Raw genomic sequence first — 15796 nt, 5'->3', positions numbered from 1 at the left:
AGAGACTCTTACAGCCTCTGTTTTCTCTCCAATGAAATGGGGTACTAGAACCTACCCTATATATAGTGTTCTGAGGGTAAACTGACAAAATGAATGTAAAGAACATACCACAGTGTCTAGTACCTGATAAGCCTTCATAGAATTACTACTGCTGAGAGGTGCTTAAGAGGATTCTTCTATATGGAGAGCTTAAATCCGGGGGGGGGGGGGGGGCTACTTTAAGGACACAAATAACCATAAATAGGAGAGGCACTTGGGCTGGAGACAGAGCCAGGACTGGAAACTGGGGTGGGAGTCATCAGTGGGAGTGGATGGGGTGGCCGATGGCAGTACTAGGAGCAGGGTGGATCCCTGGTGGCCCGGGGAATGGCCAGAAAGGCAGAAGGAGAGCTAGGTGAGTCAGGTGCACTGGGGAGAGCCCCAGCTCACCTCCCAGCCTCCCCTGGTTTCCCCTTCAGTGACCCCTTTCCCTTAGCAGAAGCCGAGGCCAGAGGCAGGCCTGGGGCTGCCACCACACCTTCCCAGGGGTTGCGGGATGGGTTTGAAGTGAATAAATCTGGAGGAAACAAAGTGTGGTAAGTAACACTAACGCTAGGCTCTGAGTCCTAACGATTACTCGCATTTTTTTTTACAGGGGCATTTTCCAGGGCACAGAGAGGTTAAGTGACCCGTGCAAATGTAATGGTCAAGGCTGCGTTAAAAGCCAGAAAGCCTGAATTTAGGGAGGAGGCCATGAAGCCGTGCCCCGCCCGCAAGGGCCGCGCCCAGGTGGGCGCTTGGAATCCAAAGGCGACTCCCCTTGTGAGCCAACCTCTGTCCCTGAGCCCGTTGGAAGGCAGTACTTTTGGGGCGCCTTTCTACACCCTTCCACCCCACTCCCCTCTTTGGGGAGCTTGTCCACCCCTCAGTGCAGCCCCCATCTGGCCAGCTGCCGGAGCCTGTTGTCAGGACTGCCACTCCGTCTGTCGTTGCCGTAGTGGCCACCAGGGGTCGCCTTGAGCGCGCGAACGGCGGCACCGAAGAAAACCCTGCGGTACGGGGGGCCCCGGGTCTTCCAAGGCCCAAAGGAGCACACCCACTTCTGCGCTCGCGCTCGAGGCCCCGGGCCTTACCTGCCTGGAGCTGGGGCGGTCTGGGTCGGGGAGGCTTTCTTGAGTTCCGGGGTCAGACCCCGCCCCACAAGCGTCTGACACCAGGGTCCTGCCACCCCCAGCCCTGGCAGCTCCTCCGACTTACCTCCATCGGTCCTTCCTTTCCTAACACTCCCAGAGGCAACAGAACGAACGTGAAGTCCGCCGACTCATCCTTGCCTTGAGCACTTCTTCGAGCACCAACTGTATGCCAGACAATACCCCGGAGGTACTGGAGACACGAGGTTGAGCAGGACAGGACCCAGAACGGGAGCTCCGTGAGGGAGGGAGGGAGGGTTTGTCAGCACTGTTCACTTGCAGCTCCTGGCGCACAGAAGCCCTCAGTACCCAAAGCATGTTTGGTGCTTACAGCCTGCTCAGAGAGCCTGGATTAAAAAGGTGATTGCACAATTCATCCGTGACCGCTGTGAGTGCTCCAGACGAGCTATACCAGCCCAGGCTGTTTTACTTAACCGGCTGGATCTTAATCTTCCCTAATGTCCCACACTTCATAGCCCTCATTTTACAGCTGGGAAAACTGAGGCACAGGCGGCAGTCTAGACAGCCCTACCCTTTCTTGCCTTGGGAGTCCCAGTCTACAACATTCTTCCGCTACTCTTTGCCTGGCTAACTCATGTTCATAGTTCAGGGCTCACGCAAAGGGCACCTCCTCCGGGAAGTCTTCCCTGATCATCTCCCCAGTTCCGTGCTCCCCATCCACCTGATTATGGGTCTGTCTCCCCTTCTTAACTGTGAAACCCTGAGGGCGGGAAGCATGTAGACTCCGTTCCTCCTCATCTACTTTTAGTACCCGGCTCAGTGCCTGGCAACAGGGTCCAGAGCGAATGAATGTTTGTTGAATGAAGAAACGAGAGCGAACGGAGCAGAGGGTGGAAAGGTGAGTGGCCCCAGGGTACTATGGGTAACCTCCTCACTGGTACTCACGCTGGTCACCCCTGCAGGGCCCCGGTGGGAGAGGCACAGGGTGTGAGGGTCCTGGAGGCTGATGTTATGGTGCTGCTGGGTGACAGTGGGTCCTGCTCTGCCCGCCCCCGCCCCCTGCCGGGCCTCCCACATGATGCTGTCGCGTTCGATGGGAGAGTTCTGTGTCTGTAACGCAGGGGTGCGGGGTTTGGCGTCCACCCCCGCGTGACCAAATGAACATTGCTGAGCCTCAGTCTCCTCATCTGGAAAAGCGATGGCAGAGAGGCTGTTAGCGAGTCACCGTGAGGAGTCCACTGAGTGGGATCCCTCAGTAAAGCCTCCAGCGCGGGGCCTGGCACTAGTAGCCCGGGTGTGCCTGGGGCAGGCGCCGAGTTCCCGCAAGCCTCCCTTTCCCCACCGGGAGACGAGGCTGACGGCAGCCCCGGCAGCTGAGGAGGGTGGTTTCAGACAGGCGGAGCTCAGCACAGCAGCCGGCACCGGGCGGGTCCCCGCGAAACGGCGGTTGACGTTTATGGGAGGCCTCCTCGGCGCCAGGCGCTGTTCCAGGTTCTTCTACCCTGGCCTAATGGCATTCTCCAGCCCAGAAGTAATCCCCACTGTCATTCCGACGTTCCAAGGACGCCAGGAAACTATCAAGTGTCGGAGCTGAGCTGGAGGAGTCGGAGTCCAGAGTTTCCATGGCAACCCCAGCCACGTGTCCAGAGCTTCCCGAGGGTGGACACCGGGCCTCCCTTTGGACCTCCCTGGGTGCCTGGTGCACCGTAGGTGCGCCTCTGGGTTTGCTGAATGCACTAGAGGCCACAGCACCCCCTGCATCTCCCCGGGACCCTCTGAGAGCGGGGTGGGGGAAGCCTTGGGCCCCGAGTCCCCCTGGGGCAGAATACAGCCTCCTGCCAGACACCGTGGGTGGGCTGTGGCCAGGCTTTGCTCCCTTTTCCAGCCCGGTCTGTCCTGTTGCCTGCGAGTGGCCCGGCCCCCTGAGCAGCCCAGCCCGCCCCCCCCTCATCCCCAAGCAGGGCCCTGGCCACCCAGCCCTCATTGGCTGCGTGTATCCTTGGAGACAGGCACCAGCAGAGCAAACAGGCCACCGGCTGCGGGCAGAAGGGTGCCTCCCTCCCTGCCCCTTCCCCCCCCCCCCCCCCCATGAGGGATCTGAGCACCACCCAGAGCCGAGCCTGCTGGCAAGAGCACATCCAGAAGGAGACCACAGCCCGGGGCGCCTGGAAGATCAACTACGGCCACAAGTACCTGAAGGAGGGGCCCATGCCCAGGAAGCGGCTCCAGCGGGCCCGCCTCAGGTTAGCCTTGGGAGCAGGGCCCTTGGCTGTCACCAGCTCCCCTGAGAGCAAGGAGGTACAGGATGGACGGCCAGAGACCAAGGGGGTCCGGCATCAGCTGTCCAGGGGACAGCTTTGGGTCTGGGAGACCCAAAGAGGCCCTCAGGGTCCAGCAGTCCAGACCAGGCCAGAGGGCTTAGAAATGCGGCAGGTCCCCCCCCAGCACCCTGCAGCTGCTCTTCCAAGGCATCTCCCACGACGGCCAAGGCCAGGCCTCGTACCTCCGCGAGCGGCATCGGAGAAGCCGGAGAAGTTTCTGTACCCGATCTTGTCATCCTGGGAGTACGGCTGGCACATGGGTAAGGGCTGCCACTGTCTTGCCACTCCAGGCCTCTGCCGGCAGGCCGGGCCTTCCCCGCCCCAGGCCTGTCCTTAATTACCCTGCAGGCACCAGCCTATCCCTCGGGTGCACCCTTCTCCGAGCAGGCCCCACGCCTTCACACCTTCAGGCCTTCACACATTTTCCACCTGGAATGTACCTTCTGCCTCTTCCTCTGCTCGCTAACTTTCACACGTCACCTCCTCTGGGAAGTCCTCCGAAAGTCTTCCAGGCAGATTTGAGTCCACCCTTGTGCTTATGCAGCTTATTGCATCTACAAAAGCGCTGGGCCCACTGTGTTCCTTGAGTATCCATCTGGCCTAAGGAGCCCTTTGGGTTCCAAACTTCTTAGTTAATTTTATTAAGGCCCCCCCAATCCCCAGCTTGGGACTGGTACTCTGTGACCATGGAATGAATGAACAAATGAATGAAGGCAGACCTAGGGAATGAGGCCTTGGTTTGGAATCAGGAAGTGCAAATTCAAATCCTGGCTCCTCCCCTTGGGAGCTGTGTGAGCTCAAGGAAGAACCTTAACTTCACTGGGCCTCAGTTTCCACATCTGAAAAATGGGACTATACTAATACCTGCCTTCCTATGTCACAGAGTTTTGAGGAAATCACATGGGAAAGCACCTTGAGCAGAAATTTTCCTCACAAAAGCCTCACGAGGTGGGTGGGACAGACATTCATTCATTCGACATGTGATGCTTTCATTCAGGACAGCCCAGGGAGGGAGATCTGGAATCACCGAATCCCAGCTCTGCCCCAACATGAGTTAGCAAATGAACAAGCACAGAAGAGGGACTCAGTTTGAAATTAGGGGGCCTGGGTTTGGATTCTGGTCTGTTCATTCTTTCATTCAACAAAGGTTTAGTGAGCACCTGATATATATCAGGCCCTTTGTGTCCCTGGGGATATGACAGGAAATGTGAGTGTTGATGCTGTAGAAGGGGATCAGTCAGGAAAAGGAGAGGAAGACCCAGGGGCTCCTGGGGTAGACAGGTGGTCGGGAGGCCTGCTGGGAGGGGACGCTTGAGCAGAGGCCTGAGGTGTTTCCACGCCATCAGATTCTCCTGAGGAGGGCCTGACTCCCTGGGCCCACAGAGCGAGTCTCAGTTCAGGCGCTATGCCCTCCTCCCTGCCCCCTCCCCTCCTCCAGCCTCCAGGTCTATGCCGCCTGCCGGGGAATCCACTGCCAGGCAAGGGTCACCGCCAGACTCAGCAAATTAAACTACGGGATGCCCGGCCCATTTGAGTTTCGGGTAAACAATAATTGTTTAGTCTAAGTATGTCCTAGATATGGCATGGAACATTCTTAGACTGAAAAATTATTCATCGTTTATCTGAAATTCAAATGTAACTGGGCATCCTGTACTTAATCCAGCAACCCAAACACGGGAGCAGGGGGAGCTGCTTCTGGATGCCTCCCGCGTGCTCGGGCAGTGCTAGGTTCAGGGCAAAGACTGGAAGACTGTTTTCCTCCATAGTCGTTCTGCTTAAGGTCCCAGATGCTCCTAGAATCTCCGGAACATTCTGTAAGCGTCTGGCCTCATGCCCCTAACCCGACCAGTTCAGGGGCTAGATGAGGAACAGTTGAGAGAACTTCTCTGTCTGCGGACCATCTCTCCCCGTTCCCCGACCGGGTTACAGACAGGAGCTGCGTCATCCCCGGGGGTGCAAACAGCCATGGGGGAGTGGGGTTGAAGGCGTTGTCTGGGCCCCAGCTGGATTGTCCCCAAATGCCCTTTTACACACAGAAAGTACCGGTCTAGCGCCTGGCACATAGTAAGTGCTCAACAAATGGTAACCGGTATTATTATTATTATGAGTTCAGCAGACAGGACTTGCAACCTGTGGGCATCTGGGAGCTAGTTCAGCCTTGGCCAGGACCCTGGAGGTTCTTACTGTGAGGAACTGGGATGGAAAGGCTCTCACTAGACAAAGGGAGAAATGTGATGAGGTTACCCGTAGGTGTGGCGTAGGGATGAGGTCAAAAGAGTCAACCATTGGAGTGACTTGAGTGCCTGCCACCCGTCGGGGCAGATCGTGGGCCCAGGGCCAATGCAGGGTCTTGAGGTCCCCATGCTACGCCAGGTGTACCGTCTAGTTGCTGGATGCTAAGAAGGAATGGGGGGAGTCAGGTAGGGATCAAGGGGCACAGGGGCAAGCGCTGCTCCTAACTGTACTTCTAACCAGAGCGGTTGCAGCAGGTGTCCGCACTGACCCTCAGCCCTTCCGGCTGGGCCAGGGCTGGCGAGAGGAACGACGGGCCCGGCTCAACCAGGCCTTTGCTGTGTTCCAGGGGACACCATGAAGGACGCCAGGGCTCCAACGTATGCCAGGTGCCAGCCCATCTCAAAGACCTTTCACATCAAAAGTAGCGTCTTCCGGGGCGCCTGGGTGGCTCAGTTGGTTAAGCGACTGCCTTCGGCTCAGGTCATGATCCTGGAGTCCCGGGATCGAGTCCCGCATCGGGCTCCCTGCTCTGCAGGGAGTCTGCTCCTCCCTCTGACCCTCCCCGCTCTCATGTGCTCTCTGTCTCTCTCATTCTCTCTGTCTCAAATAAATAAATAAAATCTTAAAAAAAAAAAAAAAAAGTAGCGTCTTCCATTTTCCACGGCGAAGAGACCAGCTAAGCTGAACTCACTGGGGGTTCAGAGGCAGCTCCTGTCTTTTCCTGTAGTCTGTCTGGACCCCCCGCCTGCTACCCCTCCTTGGTCCCGTCCAGCCCTGCTCCTCTGCGGAGCGTGGGAGGACATGAACGCTTTTCTCTACCTCTGGGACTCAGGGTGGCCCCCCTGCTGCCTCTTGGATGTCCTCAGGGACCTCAGCTCCTTGCAGAGCCCTGGCCCCCACCATCGCCAGCAAGGTGCGGGGCCCTAGCTGCTCTCCTGGGGGAACAGTGGAGTCTCCAAGTGCTCCAACAGCAGAGCTGGGGTGGCGGGGGCCGGGGGGTGGGGCTCGCTAAGATCTTACGGTACTAAGTGGAGGAGGGGAGCAACTCCCTGTGTTGACTCCCTACATTTTAGTGAACGGACCCATGGCAGAATTGCTTGGTTCCGGTGTATCCCACAGTTTAAGGAGGAAGTAGTCTCCATGGTTACTTACTCTTTATCTCACTGTCCCCCCACGCCCTCCCCCAAGAACCTGCATGGGTCAGGTTTGCCTCGCTGTAACAAACAGCTACTACATCCCAGTTGCTTTAACCAATAAAGAGGTATTTCTTGCAGCACAGTGCACTCTGATGGTCAGCGGGCCACCTGCCACACGCTGACCTAGGGAGCCGGGCCTCTCCCATCTGGTGGCTCTGCCATCTCCTAGGGCCTCAAGGTCCTTCCCTGAGTCCTTCTACGTCCAACTGGGCACAAGGGAAGAGACAGAGAGTCTGCAGAGAACACACCCACTCTTAACCGCCTTGGCCTGAAACTGACAAATGTTGCTTCCTGTCACATTCTGTTGGTGAGAACACATCCCATGACTTGTAGGTGTGTGAAGGCTGGGAGAGCTGTGTCTCTCCTGGTCTGCCTGCCACTTCACAGAAGACCTAGGCCACCTAGAGCTGCAATTTGAGCTCATTTGTCTGGCTTTCCCTCATCAACTTTGGGAAAGTTCTTGAGTGGGAAAAAGCAAAAGGGAGAGAATGTGAGCGAGGGCCAGTGTGTGCGTGTGATTCTAATGGAATTCACACTACAGCCTTGCACACCAGAGGTGCTTGGCCAGAACCTGCTGAATGTAATCAAATACCAAATAACCCCCTGGATTCCTCTAGGGCCATGTGATTGACTGCAACAACCGTGGATCTGACAGCTCCTGGGGGTCAGGCCTCCCCGGGCTCCTGCGGAATAAGGGACCACATCTTCTTGGAGCTCATAGCACAGACTGAGAAGGGCTGGGGTGGGGGAGGGTGGGCGCTTTGCGAGCACAGAGGACACACTGAAGTCCACATGGGGTCTCGGGGCAGGCTTCCTGAGGGAGGTCCCTGTTATTTCTGGCATTAAAGGAAATAACACTCAGAAAATGCCTAGCAAGTGCCTGCCCATATATGTGAATTATATTAATGAGGATGACAGTGATCTCTGTCAGCAGCAAGTCTGCAAGCTGCTTAGAAGAGGACGGGCTGCCACCAGGGCAGGCCTTCTCAGTTGGGGTTTTGCAAATAGATCAAGCCCTACTGAAAATGATTTAAGTGACAATTTTCTCAGTTCTCTCAAGGAGGGGACTACATCATTGTAGAGGCATGGGAAAGAGATTCGCGACAAACAGAGGATGCCCCAGGATGTTAGGGCTTACTTCTCCCGGGGAGTTTATTTATATATGTATTTAACAAACTCCAGGGCGCCTGGGTGGCTCAGTCGTTAAGCGTCTGCCTTCGGCTCAGGTCATGATCCCAGGGTCCTGGGATCGAGTCCCACATCGGGCTCCTTGCTCGGCAGGAAGCCTGCTTCTCCCTCTCCCACTCCCCCTGCTTGTGTTCTTGCTCTCGCTATCTCTCTCTCTGTCAAATAAATAAATAAAAATCTTTAAAAAAAAAAAAAAAAAAAAAACTCCAATGTGGTCTTCACTAGGTACAGGCATTTTTCTAAGGCTGCCCTGTGGCATTCGGTACGCATAAGCCACACGTGTCCACTGAGCACCTGAAATGTGTTGTAAGTATGAAAGATGCATGACATTTTGAAGATTTAATATGATAAAAAATGTAAAATATCTCATTAATAATTGCTATATTGAGTTACATGCTGAAATGACAACTTTGTACATGCTAGGCTAAACCAGGGATTGGCAGGCTTTCTCTGTAAAGGACTCGTTGTATTTTCCACTTGCAGGCCATCCAGTCTCAACTCCACAGCTGCTCAACGTAAAAGCAGCCATAAATAATACATAAACAAATGGGCGTGGCTGTGTGCCCATAAAACTATTTAAAAAAATAGGCAGTAGGCTCGATTCGACCTACAGGCTGTCATTTGCTGACCCCTGGGTTAAATAAAATATATTATTAAAATTATATTTACTTGGGTTTTTTTTTTTTGCTTTTTTTAATGTGGCTATTAGAAGATTTCAAATTACATTTGGCTCACACGCTCTTCCTCCTGAATAGGGCTGATCTAAGCACTTTATGAATATTAACTCAAGGGATAGCTGTTACTCTGAGGTGGGGGAGGGGGGCGGGGAATGTGTGAATTCTGCTGACAAACTAAAGAAAGTGCATAAATTGGCTCTTTGGTCTGGCTCCCCCACTGCTGAGTGTGGAGCCCAAGGGCTGACTGGCTTATGGCTGCTTCCTTGGGGATATCGGAGTCTGTACCCTCTCTCTAGGTTCATCCTTTGACTAAAGGGAAGTCCCCAGCAAGACCACCAGGTGGTGCTGTCGGACCACAGAGCATGGCGGTCGGCCTCCTAGAGACCTACCTGCGTTCTATGCTGGGGGCTGCCATTCATTTGCTGTGTGGCCTTGGACCTCAATTTTCTCACCTGTAAAATGGGGTCAGACTGGCCTAGTGAAAACATGACCTTTTTTTTTTTAAGATTTTATTTATTTATTTGATAGAGAGAGACACAGCGAGAGAGGGAACACAAGCAGGGGGAGTGGAAGAGGGAGAGCAGGCTTCCCGCCGAGCAGGGAGCCCGATGCGGGGCTCGATCCCAGGACACTGGGATCATGACCTGAGCCGAAGGCAGACGCTTAACGACTGAGCCAACCAGGCGCCCCAAAAACATGAACTTTTTTTTTAATTTTTATTTTTTAATTTTTTTTTAAAGATTTTATTTATTTATTTGAGAGAGAGAGAATGAGAGACAGAGAGCATGAGAGGGAGGAGGGTCAGAGGGAGAAGCAGACTCCCTGCCGAGCAGGGAGCCCGATGCGGGACTCGATCCCGGGACTCCATGATCATGACCTGAGCCGAAGGCAGTCGCTTAACCAACTGAGCCACCCAGGCGCCCCGAACTTTTTTTTTTTTTTAAAGATTTTATTTATTTATTTGACAGAGAGAGACACAGCGAGAGAGGGAACACAAGCAGGGGGAGTGGAAGAGGAGAAGCAGGTTTCCCGCCGAGCAGGGAGCCCGATGCGGGTCTCGATCCCAGGACGCTGGAATCATGACCTGAGGTGAAGGCAGACACTTAACAACTGAGCCACCCAGGCACCCCCGAAAACATGAACTTTTAAGACAGACTGACCTGATTTGAGCTTTGACTCCACCAGAGCCATGGGATGATTTTCATGGTCCCCAGGCATTTTGTCTTCACACAACCCTTCTTCCATAAAAAAAATATTAAAAGTTATATTTTACAACTCTGTTGGTATAAACACAAATATCTTAATATTATATATTAAAATTTTTTCTTCAACCTAAAACTTCATCTTATTCCTTCTTATTCTGAAAGAAACATTTCTGTGGCCCTTAAAAGTATCATGAGCCCTAAGCCCCGTGCCTCCTGGGCCTCATGGAAGAGTCACGCGGGGCTCCACGACTCACCAGCTGTGTGACCATGGGCAGGTTATTTAACTTCTCTGGGCCTCAGTTTCCTCACTTATAAAATGGAGATGACAACAGACCCCACCTTTTTAGTGCCGTGGTTGGAATTTAGTGAGAGAACCTAGGCCATGACTTCTTAGAGCAAGCCCTACAAATGGCTTTCTTATTTCTTCTTCTTATTATTTATCATCTTTAAGGATATTTTTATGTCTAACCTCTGTGAAACTATTAAAATATTTCAAAAAAAAGGGCGCCTGGGTGGCTCAGTTGGTTAAGCAACTGCCTTCGGCTCAGGTCATGATCCTGGAGTCCCGGGATCGAGTCCCGCATCGGGCTCCCTGCTCGGCGGGGAGTCTGCTTCTCCCTCTGACCCTCCTCCCTCTCATGCTCTCTGTCTCCCATTCTCTCTCTCAGATAAATAAATAAAAAATCTTTAAAAATAAAATAAAATAAAATATTTCAAAAAAAATAAGAATCTCAAAATACATAAAAAAAAATTGAAATTTCCAGGCTCCTTGATGGGGGAAGTAGAAGTTTCCTGGAGAAGAGTGTGTCAGCAGAAGGAGTTTTTGCAAATGGCAAACACAGATTTTTTTCTCCTGCCATTAGGGAACTCATGAGGTAGGAACATGGGCTTGCACTCATCAGCTGGAGCCTGGGCCAGCTGGACAATATGCATCAGGTGGGCAGGTACTTGGGAAAGGTGTGTGTGTGTGTCTGTCTGTCTGTCTGAAGGTCTGTAGCATTCACCTTAGAGAAACAGAGATGTTCATGGAGTTTTGAAGGCTATGGAAGCCTCAAGCCTATGGGGACAGGGACATCGTGTCTGCAGGGAAGAGGGCCAAAGGGGAGAGGCGCATTAGGCTGAGGGAACAGTATGTGCAAAAGTTGGAGGCAAGTTCAAGGTGAGGTTTACCTTTCTTTAGCTGAATTTTAGTTCTTGTATCCCTGGTGCCGTCCCATTTTATATCCATGAAATATTCTTTGATAAACTTGAATACACTAGAAAGCACTGTCAATTTTTTGTTGTTGTTGTTTTGGTTTTGTTTTTTTGTGTGTGTGTGTGTTTTAAAATTTTATTTATTTATTTTTTAAAGATTTTATTTATTTATTTATTTGAGAGAGAGAATGAGAGAGAGAGAGAGAGCACATGAGAGGGGGGAGGGTCAGAGGGAGAAGCAGACTTCCTGCCGAGCAGGGAGCCCAATGCGGGACTCGATCCCAGGACTCCAGGATCATGACCTGAGCCGAAGGCAGTCGCTTAACCAACTGAGCCACCCAGGTGCCCCTAAAATTTTATTTATTTATTTGACAGAGAGAGAGCATGAGCAGGGGTGCGGCAGGCAGAGGGAGAAGCAAGCTCCCGGCCGAGCAGGGAGCCCTTGATCCCAGGACCCTGGGATCATGACCCAAGCCGAAGGCAGACGCTTAACTGACTGAGCCCCCCAGGCGCCCCTCAGTTTTTTTTTAAGGAGGTGCCACGCCCAATGTGGAGCACAGCATGGGGCTTGAACTCACGACGCTGAGATCAAGCCCTGAGCTGAGATCAAGAGTTGGATGCTTAACTGACTGAGCCACCCCGGTGCTCCAGCACTGCAATTTTTTTTCACTGCAACTTTTTAATCCCCAATTTGTACCAGCTGAAATCACTCCCTAACTCTGTAAGTTAGGTGTTTCCATCTGGAAGTCTTTCTTTTTTTTTTTATTTGACAGCGAGAGAAAGAGTGAGCACAAGCAGGGGGGGAGGGAGAAGCAGACTCCCCGTGGACCAAAGAGCCCAATGGGGGGCTCGATCCCGGGACGATGAAATCATGACCTGAGCTGAAGGCAGACACTTAACCAACTGAGCCACCCAGGCACCCCTGGAAGCGTTTCTAAAAGAAAAATTATAATAATTCTACCACCCGACGTCTACTGCTTTTGGCTCCAAAAAAAATTTTTTTAAGTATAACTATGTAAAGGCTTTTGCCTTCTCCAAGATGGCAGAGTAGTGTCCCCTGAGTTTCATTAACTCCACAAAAACTTTGTGAGCAGTGACTAAGAAGACACAGCTTTGCTGTCATAGAGGCTGTAGTTTGGGGGTGGGGGGCAGACCTTGAACGACTAGCTACACAGGTGATGAGGGTTAAGAAAGGGACGTGGAGAGCATCATGGGAAGATGTAGCAGAGGGTCCAGAAAGACTGGGGGAAGCTAGTCAGAAAAGGCCTCCCTGACTGAGATTTAAGCTGAGTTTTGAGGAATGAGAAGAAAGCTCAGCAGATGGGGGAGAAGAGTGATGGGCCCGTGCAAAAGCCCGAAGCTGGGGAGAGCATGAAGCACTGAGGAACTAAACATGGCTAGAATGTACGGATGGTTGAAAATGGAGTTGGAGAGGCAAGTGAAGGCCAAGAAATACAGGGCTTTGTAGGTCATGATAAGGACTAGGGTATTTACCCAGAGAGAAATGAGGAGCCATAGAGGGTTTTAGCAGGGGGGCAATAGCAGGAGATTTGCATTTTAGGAAGTATATTCTGGTTGTTGGGAGAAGATCGGATCGTAGGGGGGCTAGAGTGGGAGTGGTGGAACCTATGAGGGGGCCACTGATGCCATCCAAGGAGAGTTGATGGCTTGGACTACGGCAGCCCCCTCCGCCCTTGGCCCCATGAGGCCTGGTGTTTGTCTGCAGCTCAGTGTCAGCTACATGGAGACTTTGGGAACCAAGCGATCATTCGGCTAGAAAATGTTCCATGTTCCAGCGTTCCATCTGGGGCAAGCACTGTTTCCCAGCCCATTTTCTCAGAAGAGTCGTGCATGTGTGTGCACACGCGTGTATATATGTGCACGGAACTACATGCACACATCCTTGTTTCCTCGAGATTCCCTTAGTTCTATCGAATTCAGTAGCTTTCCTGAATCCTAAAGCTTGAAACCACTGGTGCCAGAATCCCGTGGAGCATGGTTACCCCTTCCTCCTCCAAGATGTGAGCTGCAGGTAAGTGACAGGGGAATGCGGGCTCCTCGCTGTGCCTCTGCCCTCAGGACCATTGGGGTGGATGCCTTGATGCGGAGACTCGACAGCTGATGGAGGTGGAAACGTCTCTCACCCGCACACCTGCCTTGGCCAGGTCCCTTTGCTCCCTCCAGGAGGGAAGAAAGATGTGGCCTCTAGTCTGTCACCTTTTCCTTTCCTGGTTTGGCACTGTCCTTTATACTTGCCTTCTCCAACCCAAGGGAAAGATAGGAGCCAGGGCTGCTGAATTAGAGAAGCTCCCTGTACCCCCCAGCCCCCACCCACAGGGACAGGATGAGGAACACTAAACACTAACACAGAACACTAAGGAGGTGTTTGTGTTTGAGGCAGGAAAAGGGTGTTGAATAGAAAGAGATAATAACAGGGCCTGGACAGAGGGGCATCTCCATGTCTCAAGACTCACTTGCTGAACTACTTTTTGTGGTCAAAGATAAAGAAATGGAACCTTGGTTTGATTCCTCATATTGCAACAATTCAAAGAAGTTAAATGAGAGACCTATGTACCCAAAGAATAAAGGTGGGCCATCCTTTGAAGGAGCAAGTCCTATTAAAAATATAGCCGCTATTTGTGGAGGGCTTACTAAGTGTGAGGCACATATTCGGTGTTTTACATTACATTACCTTACTTAACTTCACCTCTGAGGTTGATTCTCTTATTATCCTCCTTTTACACATAAGGGGACTGAAGGCAAGTGGGCTGCTCAGCATCCCAGGGCTCAGAGGTGGTGAAGAGTATGGCTCCAAAGTGAGCCTGAGTCCTGCATCACGCTAAGCAGAGCTGGGAGAGTGAGTTCAAGATCTAGTCCCTCAATAAATAAAAGAAAAGGCTCATCCTCAGGTCACCTGAGAGCTTGTTAAAAATGCAGGCTCCTGGGGCACCTGGGTGGCTCGGTCGGTTAAGCATCTGCCTTCCACTCAGGTCACGATCTCAGGGTCTTGGGATTGAGTCCCATGTTGGGCTCCCTGCTGGGTGGGGCATCTGCTTGTCCCTTTCTATCTGCCCCCTACCTGCTCATGTGCATGCTTTCTCTCTCTCTCTAATAAATAAAATCTTTTTAAAAAATGCAGGCTCCTGGGCCCCATCCCCCCAAGCTTCTGAGACGGACTCTGAGAGCCTGGGGCCTGGGCATCAGCATGGTAACAGGTCCCCTGGGATTCTGGTGCATGCACGTTTCAAACCCTCTGGACAAAGCCAAGGCTGAAAGTGTGTGTACAACCAGGGTGTACCCTCCTTCCCCAAAAAGGTACAAGGCTTGCTTGTCCCAGGCAGACAGGTGACCCAGAGGGATGGGAGCATGTCTGTGGCTCTGTTAGGTTGTGACCAGAAAGAAGCAGCCTCACTCTGTGTCTTTTGCCTGGCAGAGTTTGCTGGGAATGAGAGCTGGCCGGTGCCCTTGGCCCCAGGAAGCTGCTCCAGGACAGGGACAGAAGGATGTCTTGTCACCAAGGAGGCCACAGGGTGGCCCAGACCAGCTCAGAGCCATTGACAAGCTCACTTAGTGTCTGGTCCACGTGCCTTCCCCACCGAGCACAGGGCTCTTGTCCCCACCATGCTGCTGGCCTTTAGTGCAAAAGGACGATCCTTTCCTCCAGAATAAGTTCATTTGGGAATTGCCTGCTTGACCATTTTGGACCTTGGAAACTGGACGTTTTCCTGGGCCAGTGAGCCCTGCTCAGAAGAAGGGGGACAGAACCTTTACAGCCTAGCCACCTCCCCCACCAACTCCAACAAGACCTCTGAGGTTCATTGGCTCTTTGGAGGGAAACGGCTTCCCCATTTAAGCAGGGCCCTTTTGATCTTATTCCCTTGGTCAGATGTAACCAAATTTCAAAAATTAAGCTTTTGGTCTCATATCAAAAGTCACTTCATCCTTGATATATTAAGAAAAACAAGTAAGGAGTGGGACCCTGCGTATAGGAGGCCACTGCTCTATTTGTCAGGGTGACATATGGTGCTGATTCATGCATAGACTCTCTTGGAAGAATGCATAGCTGATAAGAGGGGTTGCTTCTGACACAGGAAACTAGGGGGTGGGGTGCAGTGAAGGCCTTGGACTTTCTGGTCATTTCCTGTGGACTAGGATCCCCTCTGTGAAGACTGAAGGCTGACATTCTTCCTCCTCCTGTGGCCTCTTTCATGGCAGGGCTGAGCAGGGGCAGTGACAGCTGATGGGGCTCTAGCTTGGGACGTGAAGATGATCCTTTAGGACTGCAAAAGCCCCCAGTTTCCTTTTAGGTAATTCAGGGGAAGTATGGGCCCAAGTAGGATAATAGAAGACTCTCCTCCCAATTTGACTCAGGACAGAATTTTTTAAAGATTTTATTTATTTATTTGAGAGAGAGAGAACACAAGCAAGGGGAGGGGCAAAGGGAGAGGGAGAAGCAGGCTCCCCAATGAGCAGGGAGCCCCACGCGGGACTCCATCCCAGGACCCTGGGATCATGAGCTGAGCCAAAGGCAGACGCTTAACCAACTAAGCCACCCAGGCACCCCCAACTCAAGACAGATTAAATTCAAGTTGAAAATGAAAGCAGTTGGACCAGTCTTGTTTCCTGAGTGCAGGCAGCAGCTCATACCTC

This window comes from Neomonachus schauinslandi, chromosome 1, assembly GCF_002201575.2.
Source record: "Neomonachus schauinslandi chromosome 1, ASM220157v2, whole genome shotgun sequence".
NCBI lineage: Eukaryota > Metazoa > Chordata > Mammalia > Carnivora > Phocidae > Neomonachus > Neomonachus schauinslandi.
This window is presented reverse-complemented; position numbering follows the sequence as displayed.